Source organism: Marmota flaviventris, chromosome 13 (assembly GCF_047511675.1).
Source record: "Marmota flaviventris isolate mMarFla1 chromosome 13, mMarFla1.hap1, whole genome shotgun sequence".
Lineage (NCBI taxonomy): Eukaryota > Metazoa > Chordata > Mammalia > Rodentia > Sciuridae > Marmota > Marmota flaviventris.
This window is the reverse complement of record NC_092510.1, coordinates 18,231,313-18,246,493: the sequence shown is the minus strand read 5'-3', so window position 1 is coordinate 18,246,493 and position 15,181 is coordinate 18,231,313. Positions and strand designations below refer to the sequence as shown.

At 39.9% G+C, this 15,181-nt stretch overlaps 1 long non-coding RNA gene across 9 annotated transcripts in view; it reads left to right on the top strand.

Moving 5' to 3' along the window:
- Window positions 1-14,957, top strand: part of LOC139701551 (uncharacterized) — a 225,985-nt gene extending 211,028 nt beyond the window's left edge. For 8 of the 9 annotated variants that reach the window (XR_011704076.1, XR_011704079.1, XR_011704080.1 and 5 more), the window contains one exon: window positions 12,012-14,957. This is a non-coding gene — a long non-coding RNA (uncharacterized lncRNA). Of the gene's footprint in view, window positions 1-8,612; window positions 8,666-12,011 lie in introns of all 9 variants that reach the window. The other variant, XR_011704074.1, reaches the window with a different exon arrangement.
- Window positions 14,958-15,181: the final 224 nt, after the last annotated feature.

The window sequence follows — 15,181 nt, the reverse complement described above, 5'->3', positions numbered from 1 at the left end:
GAAGTGGTTCATTGGGGACATGGCTTTGGGATACATATTAGTATCTGGCCAGTGAAGATCTCTCTCTCTCTCTCTCTCTCTCTCTCTGCTTCCTGACTACCATTGAGCTGCTTCCCTTTGCCACACTCTTCCACCATGATATTCTGCCTCACCTCAAGCCCCCAGGAATGGAGCCGACCTTCTATGGACTAAGACCTCTGAAATCATGAACCCTCAAAATAACTTTTCCTTCCCTAAAATTTTTCTAGTCAGATCCTGTAGTCACAGTGGTTAAAAAGCTGATTAAGAGAAAAGGCCCAGTGGCCCACGGAGGGGCAGAGCTTCCAATCACTCCTGCAAGGTAGGCAGGCCTGCGACCCACTGGCAGAACAGGAGCAGCGGCCTGCTGAGAGGCAGAGCTGCCCCCTCCCCCTGCGCCAGCAAGGTAGACGGAACTGTGACCACCCACAGAACAGGCCCAGCGGCCTGCTGAGGGGCAGAGCTGCCCCCCACCACCCGCGCCTGCCAGGTAGGCGGAACAGTGACCACCGACAGAAAAGGCCCAGTGGTCCGCGGAGGGGCAGAGCTGCCAACCACTCCTGCAAGGTAGGCGGGCCTGCGACCCACCAGCAGAACAGGCACAGCGGCCTGCTGAGAGGCAGAGCCGCCCCCTCCCCCCGCGCCTGCAAGGTAGACGGAACTGTGACCACCAACAGAACAGGCCAGACCTGCAACCGACAGACAGAACAGGCCCAGTGGCCTGAGGAAGGGTAGAGCCGCCCCCCCCCCCCCGTGTCTGCAAGGTAAGCGGACCTGAAACCCACTGGCAGAACAGCCCCAGAGGCCTGCAGAGGGGCAGTGCCGCTGCCTGCGCCTGCAAAGTAGGCAGAACTGCGACCACCAACAGAACAAGCCTAGCGGCCCGCAGAGGGACAGAGCCGCCGCCCGTGCCTGCAAGGTAGGCGGACCTGCTACCGACCGGCAGAGCAGGCCCAGCGGCCTGCCGGCGTGGTAGGCACATTGCCCCAATTGGAGGAGGGGCAGAGCCGCCACCCGCGCCTGCGAGGGAGACTTTACAACTATACAAGACCAATATAAATATATAGGGGGAAAATTCAATAGCACAACAGTTTCACAAGTAGAAAGGAACGCGAACAGTATGAAGAGACAAGGAAAGAAAGGACCACAAGAAATGCAGGTCAACTCAACGTTAGAAAGGTAACAGCTGCAGCAGATGGAATGTCAGATAAAGAATTCAGGATATACATGCATCAGATGATCTGGAGTCTCAAGGAAGACATTAGACAGCAAAATCAGACAATGAAAGATCACTTCTACAATGAATTACACAAACAAATCCAGGAAGCAAAAGATCAACTATACAGGGAGATAGAGGTTATAAAAAACAAACAAACAGAAATCCTAGAAATGCAGGAAGCAAAAAACCAACTTAAAAACTCAATTGAGAATACTACCAGCAGAGTAGAACACTTAGAAGATAGAACATCAGACAATGAAGATAAAGTATTTCAACTGGAAAAGAACATAGACAGCTCAGCAAGACTTTTAAGAAACCATGAGCAGAACATCCAAGAAATATGGGATAACATTAAGAGACCAAATTTAAGAGTCATTGGGATACAGGAAGGGACAGAGTTTCAAACCAAAGGAATGAGCAATCTATTCAATGAAATAATACGAGAAAACTTCCCAGACTTGAAGAATGAGACAGAATCCCAAATCCTAGAAGCCTACAGGACGCCGAATGTGCAAAATCATAAGAGACCCACACCTAGACACATTATAATGAAGATGCCCAACATACAGAATAAGGAGAGAATTTTAAAAGCTACAAGAGAAAGGAAGCAGATCACATTTAGGGGTAAGCCAATCAGGATAACAGCTGATCTTTCAACACAGACTCTGAAAGCTAGAAGATCCTGGAATAACATATTTCAAACACTGAAAGAAAATGGGTTCCAACCAAGAATTGTGTTTCCAGCAAAATTAAGCTTCAGGATGGAAGATGAAATTAAAACCTTCCATGATAAACAAAAGAAAAAAGAATTTGCAGCTAGAAAACCATCTCTTCAAAACATCCTCGGCAAAACATTACAGGAAGAGGAAATGGAAAATAACAATGAAAACCAACAGTGGGAGGTAGGACAGTAAAGGGGGGGAAAATAATCAAAGAGGAAAACAAACCATGTTTAGTAACAGAAATAAACAAATATGGCTGGAAGAACAACCCATATCTCAATAATAACCCTAAATGTTAATGGCTTAAACTCACCAATCAAGAGACACAGGCTAGTAGAATGGATCACAAAACAAGACCCAACAATATGCTGCCTACAGGAGACGCATTTGATAGGAAAAGACATACATAGGCTGAAGGTGAAAGGTTGGGAAAAATCATATCACTCATATGGACTTTGGAAACAAGCAGGAGTGTCCATACTCATATCAAATAAAATAGATGTCAAACCCAAGTTAATCAAAAGGGATAAAGAGGGACACTACATACTGCTTAAGGGAACCATACACCAACAAAACATAACAATCATAAATATATATGCCCCGAACAATGGTGCAGCTATGTTCATCAAACAAACTCTTCTCAAGTTCAAGAGTCTAATAGACCACCATACAATAATCATGGGAGACTTCAACACACCTCTCTCGCCACTGGACAGATCTTCCAAACAAAAGTTGAATAAGGAAACTATAGAACTCAATAACACAATTAATAACCTAGACTTAATTGACATATATAGAATATACCACCCAACATCAAGCAGTTACACTTTTTTCTCAGCAGCACATGGATCCTTCTCAAAAATAGATCATATATTATGTCACAGGGCAACTCTTAGACAATATAAAGGAGTAGAGATAATACCATGCATCCTATCTGATCATAATGGAATGGAACTGAAAATCAAAGATAAAAGAAGGAAGGAAAAAGAATACATCACTTGGAGAATGAACAATAGGTTACTGAATGATCAATGGGTTATAGAAGACATCAAGGAGGAAATTAAAAAATTCTTAGAGATTAATGAAAACACAGACACAACATATCGGAATCTATGGGACACATTGAAAGCAGTTCTAAGAGGAAAATTCATTGCTTGGAGTTCATTCCTTAAAAAAAGAAAAAACCAACAAATAAATGATCTCATACTTCATCTCAAAATCCTAGAAAAAGAAGAGCAAAACAACAGCAAAAGAAGTAGAAGGCAAGAAATAATTAAAATCAGAGCTGAAATTAATGAAATCGAAACAAAAGAAACAATTGAAAAAATTGACAAAACTAAAAGTTGGTTCTTTGAAAAAATAAACAAAATCGACAGACCCTTAGCCATGCTAGTGAAGAGAAGAAGAGAGAGAACTCAAATTACTAGCATACGGGATGAAAAAGGCAATATCACAACAGACACTTCAGATATACAGAAGATAATCAAAAATTGTTTTGAATCCTTACACTCCAATAAATTAGAAGATAGTGAAGGCATCGATAAATTTCTTAAGTCATATGATCTGCCCAGATTGAGTCAGGAGGATATAGACAACCTAAACAGACCAATATCAATTGAGGAAATAGAAGAAACCATCAAAAGACTACCAACTAAGAAAAGCCCAGGACCGGATGTGTATACAGCAGAGTTTTACAAAACCTTTAAAGAGGAATTAATACCAATACTTTTCAACCTATTTCAGGAAATAGAAAAAGAGGGAGAACTTCCAAATTCATTCTACGAGGCCAACATCACCCTGATACCTAAACCAGACAAAGACACTTCAAAGAAAGAAAACTAGAGACCAATATCTCTAATGAACCTAGATGCAAAAATCCTCAATAAAATTCTGGTGAATCGGATACAAAAACATATCAAAAAAATTGTGCACCATGATCAAGTAGGATTCATCCCTGGGATGCAAGGCTGGTTCAATATACGGAAATCAATAAATGTTATTCACCACATCAATAGACTTAAAAATAAGAACCATATGATCATCTCGATAGATGCGGAAAAAGCATTCGACAAAGTACAGCATCCCTTTATGTTCAAAACTCTAGAAAAACTAGGGATAACAGGAACATACCTCAATATTGTAAAAGCAATCTATGCTAAGCCTCAGGCTAGCATCATTCTGAATGGAGAAAAATTGAAGGCATTCCCTCTAAAATCTGGAACAAGACAGGGATGCCCTCTCTCACCACTTCTGTTCAACATAGTTCTCGAAACACTGGCCAGAGCAATTAGACAGACGAAAGAAATTAAAGGCATCAAAATAGGAAAAGAAGAACTTAAATTATCACTATTTGCAGATGACATGATTCTATACCTAGCAGACCCAAAAGGCTCTACAAAGAAACTATTAGAGCTAATAAATGAATTCAGCAAAGTGGCAGGATATAAAAACAACACGCATAAATCAAAGGCATTCCTGTATATCAGCGACAAATCCTCTGAAATGGAAATGAGGACAACCATACCATTCACAATATCTTCAAAAAAAAAATAAAATACTTGGGAATCAACCTAACAAAAGAGGTGAAAGACTTATACAATGAAAACTACAGAACCCTAAAGAGAGAAATAGAAGAAGATCTTAGAAGATGGAAAAATATACCCTGTTCATGGATAGGCAGAACTAACATCATCAAAATGGCGATATTACCAAAGGTTCTCTATAGGTTTAATGCAATGCCAATCAAAATCCCAACGGCATTTCTTGTAGAAATAGAGAAAGCAATCATGAAATTCATATGGAAAAATAAAAGACCCAGAATAGCAAAAACAATGCTAAGCAGGAAGTGTGAATCAGGCAGTACAGCGATAACAGACTTCAAACTATACTACAGAGCAATAGTAACAAAAACAGCATGGTACTGGTACCAAAACAGGCGGGTGGACCAATGGTACAGAATAGAGGACACAGAAACCAATCCACAAAACTACAACTATCTTATATTTGATAAAGGGGCTAAAAGCATGCAATGGAGGAAGGATAGCATCTTCAACAAATGGTGCTGGGAAAACTGGAAATCCATATGCAACAAAATGAAACTGAATCCCTTTCTCTCGCCATGCACAAAAGTGAATTCAAAATGGATCAAGGAGCTTGATATCAAATCAGAGACACGGCGTCTGATAGAAGAAAAAGTTGGCTACGATCTACATACTGTGGTGTCGGGCTCCAAATTCCTCAATAGGACACCCATAGCACAAAAGTTAATAAGTAGAATCAACAAATGGGACTTACTCAAACTAAAAAGTGTTTTCTCAGCAAAAGAAACAATAAGAGAGGTAAATAGGGAGCCTACATCCTGGGAACAAATCTTTACTCCTCACACTTCAGATAGAGCCCTAATATCCAGAGTATACAAAGAACTCAAAAAATTAGACAATAAGAGAGCAAACAATCCAATCAACAAATGGGCCAAGGACCTGAACAGACACTTCTCAGAGGAGGACATACAATCAATCAACAAGTACATGAAAAAATGCTCACCATCTCTAGCAGTCAGAGAAATGCAAATCAAAACCACCCTAAGATACCATCTCACTCCAGTTAGATTGGCAGCCATTATGAAGTCAAACAACAACAAGTGCTGGCGAGGATGTGGGGAAAAGGGTACACTTGTACATTGCTGGTGGGACTGCAAATTGGTGCAGCCAATTTGGAAAGCAGTATGGAGATTTCTTGGAAAGCTGCGAATGGAGCCACCATTTGACCCAGCTCTTCCCCTTCTCGGTCTATTCCCTAAAGACCTAAAAAGAGCATGCTACAGGGACACTGCTACATCGATGTTCATAGCAGCACAATTCACAATAGCAAGACTGTGGAACCAACCTAGATGCCCTTCAATAGACGAATGGATAAAAAAAATGTGTCATTTATACACAATGGAGTATTACTCTGCATTAAAAAATGACAAAATCATAGAATTTGCAGGGAAATGGATGGCATTAGAGCAGATTATGCTAAGTGAAGCTAGCCAATCCCTAAAAAACAAATGCCTGATGTCTTCTTTGATATAAGGAGAGTAACTAAGAACAGAGTAGGGTCGAAGAGCATGAGAAGAAGATTAACATTAAACAGGGATGAGAGGTGGGAGGGAAAGGGAGAGAGAAGGGAAATTGCACGGAAATGGATGGAGACCCTCAGCGTTATACAAAAGTATATATAAGAGGAAGTGAGGGGAAAGGGAAAAATAATACAAGGGGTACAAATGAATGTCATTAGAGGGGGCAGAGAGAGAAGAGGGGAGGGGAGGGGAGGGGAGGGGGGATAGTAGAGGATAGGAAAGGCAGCAGAACACAACAGACACTAGCATGGCAATATGTAAATCAATGGATGTGTAACTGATGTGATTCTGCAATCTGTATGTGGGGTAAAAATGGGAGCTCATAACCCACTTGAATCAAAGTGTGAAATATGATATATGAAGAACTATGTAATGTTTTGAACAGCCAACAATAAAAAATTAAAAAAAAAAAGCTGATTAAAACACTTGTCCTCCCATGTTTTATGTTTTTGGTATCACCTTTTACATCTTTTTATAAAATGTCTTTTTAATGAATTATTTTAAGCTTTCATTGATTTTAATAGTTTTGCCTTATAAAATTTATATTAGAGATAAAATTGGTTTCCCTATAACTGTACAGAATTAGTGTCTTTGATTTGACAAGGTACTTATTTTTACTGGTGAGCTTTATACTTTTATATGTTTTCATGTTACTTTTTAGTGTCCTTTTCCTTCAGGAGAAAGAATTTCTTTTAGCATTTCTTGTGTGGCATGTGTGGTGGTGAAGCTTTCTCACGTTTGTTTATCTGAGAAAATATTTATCACCCCTTCATTTTTGAAAGACAGGATTTTGAGGCATAGTGTTCTTCGATGGCAGGTTTTGTTTTGGTTTTTCACAGGGTTGTGAATGTATAATCAATCCTACTCCTTTCAGGCCTGCAAAGTTCTGCTGCAAAATTCACTTAATTGTATGGAGCTTCCTTAAACGTTATGGATGACTTGCTTTTCCCTTACTGCTTTCAAAACTCTTTATCTTTAGACAACTTGATTATGATGTACCTTGGTATGAGTGTCTTTTGATTCATCTTATTTGGTGTTCTATTAGATAGCTGGACCTAACTTTCTATTTTCTTTCCCCAGGCTCAGTAATTTGTCTAATTCCTTTGACTTTGTTTTCTGTTCCTTTCTCTCTTTCTCATTATGGAACATCAATAAAGTATATATTATTTCTCTTGATGGTATGCCATAGGTCTCTTAAGCTACTTTCATTCAATTTCTTTCTCTTTTCTTCTCAGGTTAGATTATTTCCAATGACATCCCTTCAAGTTTAATGATATTGTTTTCTGCTTGATGTAATCTGCTACTGAATACCTCTATTAAATCATTTAATGCAGTTATAGTTTTCCTCCAATCTGTGATTTTCAGTTTCTGGAAATTTGTTCTTTTATTTGGAATAATTTCTTCTTTCTTCATTTTCATTGATTTTCTGTGTTGGTTTTGAGCATTAGATAAGACCACTACCTTTCCTAATGTTGTCATTAGGAAATGAGGTCTCATGTCAGAAAATACTCATCTATCGTCCTGGCCAGAAATATTAAGGTGCCTCTCAAACATTTATGTTTGTCCTGACTGATGTCTCTGGTTTTGTTTATCCTCTGGAGGTTAAGATGTGCCATATCCTATCAATCCCCTGAGACTAGAATAGATAGGAACCAGACTCTCTAAAGGTCCCTGGAAAGGTTGGGATACTGGATATATCTTTTAGTTCCATCTGTCTTCACCATGAAGCTGATCAGGGGTGTTTGTCTCACACTTTCTCTGCACTAAGCTGGGTATAAGAACTGTGACAAATGCCTTTACTCATATTCACGCAGCCCCTTCTGATCTTGGAAAGAGCAACTGGAAGTGGCCATATTATACATCCACCTGTGTGTTTTCTGATGTCCAGGGCCACTCAGGAATGCAAAGCCAATTCAACTCAGAGTTGGGCCATTATGGAGACAGACCCTTGGGTAGGAGGTATGGAAGTTGTTGGCACTTAGCTATCCTGTAAGAATGAGTAGGTCTGGAATTTCTGTTGGGGTGAGCTGGAGGGAACGCTCATGAAATGTTGAGTTTGGGCTGAATCAGAGAGACCCTGTTTATTTACCATGTTGGCTCCCCTTGAAAGTTTCCAATGCAATCCCTTGTAGGCAATCAATGGAAGCATGTGCCATAAAACTCTTGGAGAGAGAAAGCAGAAGCTAGACATTCCTACTCCTTTCCTGCACTGCTCTGAGGTGATTTTGCTCCTGGAAATGTTTGTAGTCCTACTTAAAAACCACCTTGTTTGTTCTTAGTTCTAGGGAGACTCACATAAATTTACTTCCCTCTGCTTCCTCAGTGGAAGCGGTGAAAGATAGGGTGCTCAATGTCTGGGCAAACACCTCCAGATTGACCCAGGGTCAATATTTAACTGCCCCTTTAACACCCTGAGGCAACTTAGTTGGAAACCACACTGCTGAGTAGCACTGGAAGAGTATGTCATAAACTCCCTTTGGGGAGAAACAGAAAACTGCCCTTTTTTTAAGCCCTTTCTCTTCACTGTTTCCAGGAGATGAAGCCGCTGGAAGTGCTTTGAATTCAGAGGTCATCTTATATGAATAAGTATGTTATAAACTGCTGTTTATATTTATGTTTATTATTTAGGCAATTCTTAACTCACATAAGGATTTTTCAATAGCTTGCAGTCATTGTGATTAATCTCATCCTCAGGTGTCTACAACCGGCTGCCTGGGCCAGTTTCTTTTGATTAAATTCTCTCTTATTTGGAAGCCTCCACATAGTGCTGTTCCTTCTGCCTGGGGCATTCCTATTCTTTCCTCCCTTCTCTTGTCTGCAGTAACTTTACAATAGGCTTCAGGTCTCAGCTGAGGTGTTCTCTCTCCAGAAATCTGTTGAAATGTCCCTCCAGTAGGCATTCTGACCTCCTACTGCTCATCATATTGTGCTATATTTGCCCATTAAACATGAAGAATGTTTAATATGCCCTCTCCCTACTTGTCCCTGTAAATGAGCTGAGTTTCACTATTGGAGGGATCTCTACATATGTGAGTTGGAAGGAGCTGGATTAGAGCCTGATTTCCCCACATAAGAAAACTCTGGGAAGTAAGAGTGTTGTCCTGGTGGGGAATGAGAGATCCCATTGATTAGAGTCAGATACTTCAGAGGAAGACATATTGAATAGGGAATTATTAACCCAAATTTATAGGGGTTTATTATACGTTATTTATTATAACCCCATTTTGAGTTATGCAATGTGTCATTTTCAGGAAATCATAAAGGTTTATATAAAAAGGTAAGTACTCGATAGATTTAGGATTTTTAATTTTTGTAGAAAAAAAGAATGAAGTATATTGATTGTTGTAGATCCAAACAAAAATTGCTGTCATATTTAATAAAACTTCCTATCTGTATATATTTGCTCATCTGGCTCCTGCTTATCTACAGACCCTAAGCATTTAAGCTCCATGCATTATTCCTCCTACATATACCACATAGAAGGTCCTTAATGAATGTTGACCGAATTAAGAACCTTGGTTCTAGACCAGAGTATGCAGTAGATACTGAATATTTTAAGCAATCCTTATGAAGTTGGAATCATTTTGATGAGGATAAAAGGCATTAATAACATCATGATGTCTGAGATCGCTACTGTTACTCCAGTTCATACTCATCAGGCATGGGGATAGGGATGGTGAAAAGTTCAGAGATGTCTGTTTCACACAGTTCTTGGTAATAAAACCAAAGTGATTACATTTTAGCATCATAGCATCCCCTTTAAAATGTCCTGATTCTCATGGAGCTCTGGCTAGAAGAACTGGTCCTTCCCAAATCGGGAAGTTTCTAACTACTGAGCACCCTGGGTGGGACCAGAAGTCCCATTTCAGTACTTGTGACTCACAGCAAAGCTGGAAAAAGAACTTTGGATCTGAGACCAGAGACCTCTGAGAGGTCTGTGATGGAAGGGTGGCCTTGAAGATTTCTAAGATGCTCTCCAGGCCTTTTCTCAGTCATCCTGATGGGTTGCATTTCTGCTCATGTCTTTAGCAAGCAGTCACTTGGCTGTACCTTATGTCTGGACTTCTCCCTCCTTGGGTGAACCCTCACATTTTTTCTTTGCTTTTTCCCTGATCAGGCCAATAATTTCAAAATCTTTCCTCTCTGCTTCCATTTGCTCCAAAGTCTCACTACACATCTGCCCCAAAGCAGCCTGTTATACATTTGCTAAATGCTTTTGTTGTTTTGAAATTTCCTCTGCCAGATAAATTAGTCTATCATCCTTAAGTCTGGGTTTCCACAAATCCATGGTTTGTACACAGTGTATCCAATTGTTTACAGTGTTATAAGAAGGTTGACTTTCTCTCACATTTCCAATAGAATCTTCATGTTCATCTTAAATTTGTTACCTATTTTCCTCTACCTTGGAGCCCTCACCAGAATTGCCCATTTTGCTCCACTTACATTATAGGCTTTTTTAGTCTGCTCCACCAAACTCTTTCAATCTTTTCCAGTTCTGAAACCATTTCTACATATTTAAGGCAAATTTCATTAGCAACAGCCCCACTTCATGGCACTAATTTTCTGTCTTATTCCATTTTCATTACTATAATGAAGTATTTGAATTTGACTAACTTCATAAAGAAGATTTCTTTTCGCTCATGGTTTGGAGGTCCTAGGTCAAGGGGCCAGATATGAATGGGCTTCTAGCTGGCAGAGCCTGGAGGTGGTGCAGGATGTCACATGGCAAGAGACAGGGAGTACTCATGTGTGTATCTATTCTGATCTTTTTCCCTTTTACAAAGCCAGAGTATTCAATCATAGGTGTTCCACTTGGGTGATCTTGTTATCTATTCCTAATCACCTCCCAAAGTCCCCCACTTTATGCAATTTTTTTTCTGTAGTGGAATTTAAACCCAGGTCCTCACAGATGAGGCAAGTATTCTGTCACTGAGCTATGTCCCGAACCCAGAATCCTGACTTCTCAAGACCATAGTCAGCTTCAGTTTCTACACTCTTAATAATTCTGAATTCCATGAATTTCAGAGAAAAACCACTTTGAAGCCATAGCATGAGCATTCATTCTTTTATTCATTTTCCCAAATTTTCCAGCAGCTGATCATGTTTCACAAAGGTAAACTGAAAACTCACAGAGGTTTTGTTGCTTTTTTCTTTCTTTCTTTCTTTTTTTGTCTCAGAGGAGACATGAGTGAATTTGAGGGATGAAATTATAAAGAAAGGGGAGAACTTTTACTTTATAAACCTAGTTTAGAGAAAAAGATATCATGTGTTTTATTATTATTTTTAAAAGTTCAGGTTGTCCTGGTCCAGTTTGGTAAGTAGTACATAAGATAGACAGGCAACTCTGAGGACATTTGATGTGGATTCCTCCTGACCATCTTCATCATCCTATTTCTCCCTGTCCTGACTGAGTTGGTGGGGTATGTGGGGAGGACAGATTAGTAGGGGATGGTCATAAAAGTGGGTCTGAATAGATTTTCTTTTTTTGTCTTTACCTCCTTCTTCTTTTCCCTCTTAGGCTTTTTTCCCTTTCTACTCTTAAAATTCCTATGCCATTTATAAAATTCAAAGTAACATACATACTTAGTAAAAGTAGTAAACAGTGGAAAAATCTCAAAATAAACTATGTTTTCCTTTAAAAGTCATCTATTTTATATTTACTTAATTGTTGTATATTCCTATAAATGACAAAATTTATCTTTCTTATTCAGTGACTGAGACCCAAATGTGAAAAAAAAATAGTTATGGTTAAGTTTTTCTGGTTTCCCTTGTTATCTTAGTGTCTTGTTCTTATAGTTACAAAACTACCCTCAAGTACTTATCAAAATGTTAGTTGGCTTATAGGATGTTAGTAGACAGAGGAGGACGACATTGTAGAAAGTAGAATCGTGGATGAGATGTTTTTAAAAATGTCATCTCCTTTTATTTTCAGATGAATGTCCCCCCTACCCATGTACCACACATACATACTGACTCTCCACAAAAACAAATGAGTCTCTCATTGAACCTTTGACCTAAAACATTTACAAGCCAATTATGTGGTCTACTATGAAGCCATTGGATCCAGGATGACCCTTCCAGACATGGCAGCCAACCAGCATCCACAGCTTCCCAAGATACCAAAGGAAGCCCCTCAGAACCTCAGACCTCTGGACTGAGAAGCCCTTAGGTTTCATCCCTTTATTTAGCAAAGGAAAAGAAACCTCGGCTCTGTAAAATGTCTACAGGGACCCCTGGAGAAGCAGAGCAGGATCAGGAACAGGGAGCCCAGGAAGGGTCTCAGAGAGAGCTGCCTGTGAACCTGATTTCCACATGTTGACTGATGTCTTGGTCTCTGACAATAGGAGTTGAGACATGTGCTAAATGTGCCCAGGGTTCCTGTCCAACTCTCCTGAAGAGAGAGCCTGGGCTGAAGTGTGCCAAAACTTCTCCAGGATTCCCTTGGTCTAACCTCTATTGAAGTTCAAAAGCTGTAGAAAGTGAGAAAAAGGCCCATCTGAGATCATCTAGTCCTTTGCACAGAGACAAAATGTCCAGTTAGTTTAGTCCCCAAACTAACTTGTCAGAAATGGCATTGTCTTCAGAATTTTCAAATTCCTTCCTGAAGGAGGGTTTTCCTAACATTCAGTTTTGGAGGTAGTAATAAATCACAGTGAGGAATGAGCGGGTGGGAACAGCTGCCATGTCTCGTCTTCAGCAGGAATACGCTACTCAAGAAAAGTATGGCAGGGCAGAGTATAGACATATTCAGGACCTCAAAAAGGACAAGGCAATTCTTGAGAGGCTGAGAGTTCAGCCACAACTCTGATACATTTGTAAAGAGAGTAAGATTTTAGAGGAGACCAAATAGAGCCCACTTAGAGATTATTACTTCTGGACTTAGGTGGCAGATACCTCAGAGATGAGCCTGAGGAAGGTTAGGAAGCTTAGAGACAGGAATTGCAGGGAGTTTTCAGGAATGTCTTTTTTCCCACAGATAATAGCATACCTAATATGGAAACCAGTGCTGGAAAGTAGTGTTTCCTTCCCCTGGGAGACACTCCTAGAAGCCAAGATCAGGGTAGAGTCTGTGGGGGTATCTCACAGCAGAGTGCAAGGTTGGCCTTTCAGGGGGTGAAGACCCCATCCAGAGACACCCTATGGATCAAGGCATGTCTCTTTGTGACAACTCCCCCAGAAGGAGAAGGGAATCAGACACTGTGTGACTCACTTCAGGGTCCCCTCAAACTGACATTAACCTTAAAAATGAACAGGACACTGAAGGAAGAGAAGTTGAGACTCCCAAGGAGAGAATACCCAGAGTTGGTCAGAAGAGTCGTGTGCAAACTTCTGCTAAAAGCAGCCTTCCTGTGATCACTCAGAGAAAAATTGATCCAACTCTTCTGAAAGTTACTTGGCCCCCAGCCTCTCACTGGATGTGTTAGAGGACCCCTCAGAGAATGTTACCTTTCACAATGCTCAGGCTCTTCTGTGAACCCACTGCAAATGCACATGATGCAGCACTTCGTTTGACCTGTTGCCACCATGTGGGATGGACAGATTTGTGCAGCTGCTCCAGCTGGTCACCAGGGAAATAATCTAGGAGCAAAAGGAAAAGACTCTGCTTCAAGTCACCTTGTTCCCATGCTGGGGAAGTGTCCCTTCCACTCCCGGATGTTGCTGATAGCCTCTCCTGGAGCAATGACCTTTCCCCCAATCCTTCAACCAGGTAAACCAGAGCATGGAGATAGAGTTGCACCTGTTGAAAATATCAGGGGTCTCTCTTTAGAAGAAGGGAACTCCTCTTTGCCCTTCCAGGAGCTTGAACTGTATGAATCAGATTCCATTATCCAACTTCTAGAAACAAAAGGCTGGTACAGTGGGAACAGCCTGGATGGAAAGACATAAGGCTAGAGAGAGGCCAGCAAGGGAGGTGTAGCTGTGAAAGGTGATGGGCTCCCATCTCCAAAGACACATTTTGGAAACCTCTAGATAACCATATAATGAAACTCAATCTGGGCAAAAGTCTCATGAGCAGCAAATATATTGCCACTTAGATAATGTGTCATGTGGTCACAGATAAACAGGCTCCTGGCTTCATCATGGACTCATGGTATAAATGTAAAATGAGAATAATTCAGAGTAAAATAGAAACTATAAGGTTGTATGCAAATATTAGTTTTATTTTGGTAGACCAAAACAATTATCTAGTTAAAAATTACTTTATGAAATAGTTACTGTGAAAGGCAAGAGCTGTAGCATATTTGTGGTTGAGTATATCTTTCTCTTAGGTGCTGGCAATATCCATGAGCATGATGATTCTGTTCATTTTGCTATCTAGTAGTTCATATGAATAAGTAGTTTATGCCTTTCATCTAAAATCCATCTTCATAACTAAGCATTTGAAAATAGAATGTGCCTCTCCAGTTTAGTGCTATATAGACAGAAAATGATTAATTTGTTTTCATTTAGTAGAATAAACCCAGATTATGTATATAAAACACCTTGTTGGATCTTTATGCAAAATAAATTTTTATTTGAATTCATTATCCTTCTTTGGGTTTTGGAACAAAGTTACATGATTTGTTATAAAAAATCATAAAATATTATACTCCAAAGCTATTTTGAGAAGACACCAATTGTGAAAATATATGATTATAATATTTTTATGACACTTGGGAAGCTGAGGGACATGGCTTCCATCAGTGAAGGTGATGGACATAGCTTCCATCAGTGCATCAAAATAAAATTTTCATGCTTAATATGAAGTCTGAAGGGTTTATAATTTCTATTTTGTACTTTTAGGGAGATTATGTTCTGTTTCCTTCCAAATAACATCTAGAATGATGAGCTGTACTGGGAAAAACCTAATACTGTGTGTTCTTGTACATGTGCAGATATGGAGCCAAGGTTTGACTATCCTTTTCTTTCGTCACACAACATTAACATTTTTAAGTTAAGCTAAGTGTCAACATTAGCAACCTTGTAATTAGCTATTATTATAGTTTATACAATGTGATAAAATTAACCATGTCTGAAAGGTCCACTGTGTGTAAGCTGTAATGACATAGAGAGAAGAAGAAACAGTTACTCTGGAGTACTGAGTGCTGTAAGAGGAGTGCA